Here is a 6,088-nt window from a genome sequence, read left to right as displayed (position 1 = left end):
AGGCACTGTACCCACACACACACAGTTTCCCCTGTTCACCCCGAGGCGCACACCCAGCCCTGCCACAACCCTGAGAGCTCCACAAAACCCTCCTGCTCGGACCGGGAGGCCGCAACAGGGTCTTGCCGTGCCAGCATTTCGGACAAGGCAGCCGTAGGGTTTGTGCGGCGGTGACCCGCAGCTGCTGGGCACGGCTCTGCGATTCCTTCTCCGACGGTGTCTGAGGGCTACAGCAAACTCCAGTGTCACAACTCTTTTTTTGTTAAGTGTTTCCAGACCTGCCAGGCGACGTAGCCACAGGATTTGGCCAGCGGAGCTGTCGGCGAGAAGATTAAACGTGTATCTGCACCTCGAGAGCCGCCTGCACTGAGCCATTCACACACGGACACATTCCCCTTTTCCTACTCCTTTCTCCAGTCCTTCCATTAAATTTCTCCCTGCTCAAATGGCTCCTGAGCGCTTGCATCACTGAAATGGGATGATCTGAATGTGAGCTGTCATATTAAGCAGAAAAATGTCACCATGCTCAGAACACAGCTGAAGAACAGGCAGCAAGTGGGAATTCGCTAAATTAGCTCACCAGATTGATTCTTCTGTTGCTTCGTTCCTGCATTCGGTCTGAGAACAGAATGGCTGGGCGAAGGTGGAAAACCTTCTGTTAACCTTCTGGGAGTGATAAAGATATGCAAAAGCACAAAAAGGAAGCACGGGGGAAGTATGCAAGTAGCTCTGAAAGAAGACAAAGATTAGATTATTTTACTATATCCTTATATATCACAGTGTTGCCCAGACAAGACCATCATCACACTTCATTTTTCAGCTTCATCATAGCCAGTGGTGACTTTCAGACTTCTGCATAAAGACTATTCCTGAAGTGAGGTGTTTAATTCAGTTCTGCAGTGTCATGACATGCAATTGAATCCACTCTGGTTCAGCTGTAGTTGGCTACCCTGACACCTACAGACCTACGGCTAAATGGAGCTGTGGGACTTGTGGTTTGAAATGCTGTTCTCGGGCACTGCAGCTTTGTCATGCTCAAACTCAAGGTGTCTACTGCAGGACTTTTGTACTTGTATGAAATTAAACGGTGCATATCACAAAAGCTCCAGTTTCTAAAGTGTTTCAGACCCCAGGAGACCAGCAATTCCTCCTGCTCATCTGTCTAGGAGTTACTTAGTCAGAGAACAGGACTTGAGGGGTTTCATGTTTCAGGCAGGGAAACTGATGCTGACAGCAGCACGTGCACCGTGCCTTTCTTCGAGAGTGCTCGTAGTGACTTCTCAAGCTGGTGTTCTCAGTATGGAAGAGTTGTCACAAGCTTGGGAATTAACAACCAGTGCGTTAGGAAAACCCTCGCTTCTGCTTCCAGATTTGTAACTGTTCAGCTGAGTCTGTTCATTTATTGTGTTCTCTTCCTTCACAAGCAGATTAGGAAGTTCACAGGTTAAACTACTTAGAAACTGACTTTTCACACAGGATTATTTCATGCTTTGCTGCACAGATTTGCCCTGTAACAAATTTGCCAAACAGCTGCTGCTGCACTCAAGCAACTGCCAGGTCCCAGCTAGAAAAAGTGTGATATAAATATCAGTGTCCTACCTGCTGTGGAAAGTTGCTAGTCAAAGCCTTTGCCATCGTAAACCAAATCCAATGTAAAAGCTGTCTCTCCCAGAGATTATTACTCACGTTCTGCTGAGGACGTGAGATCCCGCTCCTCTCTGTATAGCCAGTAAATAATTTCTCAGCTAAAACACCACAAACCAGAAAAACTTTCATTGTCATAAACCAATTATACTATTCACCTATAGTCGTCAAATTAACTGCAGGAAATACGGGCAGGATCCAACTGATGTCTACATCTTTGATCAGAGGTAGCACCATAATAAAAAAATAATAAAGCAGTTTATCACTAAGAAAGTCTGCAGCACTACCTTCTATTAGCGAGTCAGTCCGCTCTGATCATTACAGCAATCTGGAATATAAAATTAACTTACCTCTTGTATGGGTTTTTTCCCTCTTTACCAGAGATATTATTTTAGACTTTTTATTCCCTATCATTTTTTCCAAAGCAGGGGGCATTTCCTTTTAGAATTTTGAATTACACCAATAAATCATGAAGAGACTCTGCTATCACATCCTATCCCTTGTTCCCCTTGAGACCGACGCAGCCAGATATGACACAGTCTTCACTCAGCACAAAGTATGACAGAAAGCATTGGTAAACAGCAGAAGAAAAAGGATCTTTCTGTTCACAACCCAACAGTGGAGACCTCCTTTGTGCTTAAATCAGAAGGCCCAAATTTGGCTTTTAGTCTTTAATTTACAGTACCAGCACATGAATGACTTACCCAAGGATAATTGTTTCCTGTGCTTCACAATCTCCTAAGCTTTATGAGCTTTCAAAAATGTGCTCACCTGAATATTTCTGCAATAACATAATGAAATCCTGCGTAAGTCCCCCTCTACTGAATGAAGGCCTCACTTTAGTGTGGGATAAGAGACTGCCCATGAGCAAGCACCAGGAAGAAGTTGATAGACCGTAAGTCATACTCTGATTTAAATCATGGTAACTTGCTCAACTGCCTACATCAAATGTGTTCTCATTTTCCTTCCCCCTTGTAAAAATTAGTAAGAACTTCAGAGTGCTAATATATCGATTTCATTTTTTAATTTTATAGAAGAAAATACATCCTGTTGCCCTGTTAGTCTGTTGACCCAAATAAAATAACCAGATTTTTCTTTGTTGTTTTATTTCCTCACCTTTTTCATCCTCTTTTTTGAGTCTCTCTCTCTCTCTCTCTCTTGCATTTTATGTACGTGCTAACTTTTCTCTGTCATGTTACAAAAAATCATTTGGTTCCAGGAAATATCTAGCTTATTTTACTGTTGCATCAGCATTCATTTACTATTGTTTCCTAAGGAAGTTGCTGCTTTCACATGTTTTGTGCGGATCAAGAGAGATTGGTATCTCATTCACTGGTTTCCTTTTTTTTTGTTAGGAAAAAAACTTACCATAGCATCAAAGGTAAAAAATTAACACACTGTGCACACAATTTTACAGCTGCATCAGCAGCAGGAAAACAAAGGTTGCCAAACAAAGCATTTGTTTAAACAAGTGACAGGCATTCATAATTATACTCACTGCTGAGCATGAGAATATAGAAACAAAGGCGTGAAGAAGATGTGATCAGGGCACAGAAGTAACTCCAGAGTATTTGCTGTAGAACCTCTGTAGGAATCGTTTTCTTTCCCTTGATCACATCCTATGCTATTAAAAGCAAAGAGTACTTGAAGTTCCCCTGTTCATTCAGTTTCTGTTTGAGTTACTTTATTCATTTTCTATATACTAACTCTCATAACTGGAGAGGGACACAAACACATCCTTGTGAACGTAGCATGCATTATCTTGTAACAGACTGATGCTTAATTAAAAGTTACATAAAATACATGTTTTAAACAAAGGTAATATTAATGCTGTTTGTAAACTTGCTGTAGCATTTCTCCTTTTATCAATAGAAAACTCTGCTGTTGAAATCCATTGTCAGTTTTCCTCCTCCAAGTACGTACTTCATCACTCACATTTCAGGCACCACGTCCATTTTCAGTTCTCTCAGAATTGTTCCTTGATTTTATTACAGAAAACAGGACAGGATCAAGTGCATTTTGCTCCTGAACCTACTTCAGCTAGCTCTATGACAGGGCAAGACACAGACATTTTCTGTTCTAACTTTGTCTGATCTCAGTTCTGGTTTACGCTGAGTAAACTTCATTTCAGTCACTGAAGATACTCCTAACTTTCGTGCATGAGGATGGAAGAAAAGGCCTTGAATTCCCACAGCAGAGAGAAAAACACCGTTACCCATTTGGTCATCTAGCTGGTCAAAGTTCATGGTCTTGTAAGGTCATTTTTGCCAGTCTGAGAAATAAGGTGAGAAGGGTCAGGCATGATCTCAATGTTCTCTTATTTATTTACATACTGTTCCATCTCCCTGTATACATCATGGAAAAAAAATGATAGGAGGCTATTCCCCTTCTCAGAAATCTGCCATTCTACAGGCTCTGTATTTGCACTTTGCCTGACTGTGATCTTCCCAGGATCACGCTCGCAGCTGTTTCTGTTGCCCTTTTATCTCTGTCACCCAGCTGATATCTTTGCCCAGTATTTGCTAGTTTGCCCAGCTTTGTTCAGGCTTGCCACAGACCATGTTTATTTGGCCAGGTACCATTATCATCATCAGTCTTTTTTAATCCACTGGGATTATCAAAAGCCTGAAGGGGAGCTCATCACACTTACTGATTTTAGAGGATTTTATCCTTTTCTTCAGATTGAGGGTTGCCTGAGAATTGCTTTTTTATTCAGTCTGTAGCCCCCACCTTCGTATATTATTTTTTTTCAGAAATCCAGATACAAAATGTTAGATAGCATCAATGTATCATTAATGCTACTATTCCAAGCAGAATTTGACCATCTCCTAGTTCTGGACCTGCATCTGTTTAGACATGTGTTCAAAATTATTTGCAATGTAACCCCATTTTTTCAGGTGTGAGAGATAAAATAAATTAAGTGTAAATCTTCATCAGTGGCCAGAGTGACAGAAGGTCCCCTCAGCAAGTTTCCATATAACACCGATTTGTCATATGCAGGATGGTAGGGCTACCATTCGGAGAGGTTCCTGCCTGCTCAAGAAGTGCAACAAAGGCAAATGCCAAGTCCTGCCCTTGGGTCGGTATAATGCCATGCTTCGGTACCACCTGGGGACTGACCACCTGAGGACTGACTGCTAGGCTGAAAAGCTCTGGAGAAAAGCACTGCAGATCCTGGAGAACAAGTTGAACATGTATCAGCAATGCACCCTTGCAGTGATAAAGGTTAATGGCATAGTGGGCTATATTCAAAAGAGTATGACCAGCACATCAGGTGACTGTTCCCCACTACCCAGCACCTGTGAGGAAACATCTGGAACACTCTGTCCTGTTTGGAGACCCCTAATGCAAGAGAGAGAATGAAAACCGGGAGGGAGTAGAGGTGGTTAGCAGGCTGGTGAGCTCCGTTGCATCACAAACCGTCCTGGCAAAATCTGGACATCAAAGAAAAGCTTCCCTGAGGCTGAAGTAATACGTAACCCATGGGAAGTGTGAGCCAATCCACAGAGAAATGAGTGTTAAAGCCCACCCAGTAATGACCTGACGGCTTTGTGAAAGCTGCCCTAGGTGATATTTTTAGCTACTCCATAGAGGGTTCACATGGACTCCTCAGCAGCAATGCCATCCCAGGCAGCTTCCCACTACTTGATTGATCGTCCTGTCACCTGCTATACAACAATAACTAGGTGATGAAAATGTTAATTGTGAAATCACTTTCCTTGTATCTTTTTAATTACGGTAAAACTGTAAGACTATTTTTTCTGAATTATTGGGTTTGCCTTGCCAATGCTGCAACTGAGACAATATTAGGACAAGGAACACCCTTGCAAGCACGAGGCCAGGAGAATCAAATTTCTTGAAACACTAAATTGAGGGGGTAATTTCCTCTCTGCAAGTAACAGCATTCATTTGAAGTTAACCAGAATGTAAGTACTGGCAACTGGTAAGCATCAGAAAGAAAACAAATATTGATCCTCTCTGTCCAGTCCGGAGGCACTTACAGCAAAAGTCAGATGGGTAGTGACAGCAAGAAAGTTCTAGATCTTTACTTCTCTACTTTCTGTGAAGACAAAGTAAGCACATTTCCATTGTATACAGTCACACCCCACACACATAATTACCCGCAATTATGAACAACAATAGAAGTTTGATTTTGCAGTTCTTCAGGCAGAACACCTAGCTGACAGCGGCTTGCTCTTAGATACGCTGAAGCAGGCAGCTGAGGTAATAAATGACAAGCATTAAGAAAGACTCTCCTAAATAGTAGGGTTTGGAATAGTAAATAGCACAGATAAGCTTGCCACTTTAGGATACTAAAGAGGATTCCCCAAGCCTAAGCCTTGCACTTACACCCTGTGTGATAAGAGAGGACAGACATGCATATGAAAATATCACCAAGCAAGCAAGTTTCTAATTCAAAACACCACAATTTGTTAAGTAAAAA

Source organism: Gavia stellata, chromosome 15 (assembly GCF_030936135.1).
Source record: "Gavia stellata isolate bGavSte3 chromosome 15, bGavSte3.hap2, whole genome shotgun sequence".
NCBI lineage: Eukaryota > Metazoa > Chordata > Aves > Gaviiformes > Gaviidae > Gavia > Gavia stellata.
This window is presented reverse-complemented; position numbering follows the sequence as displayed.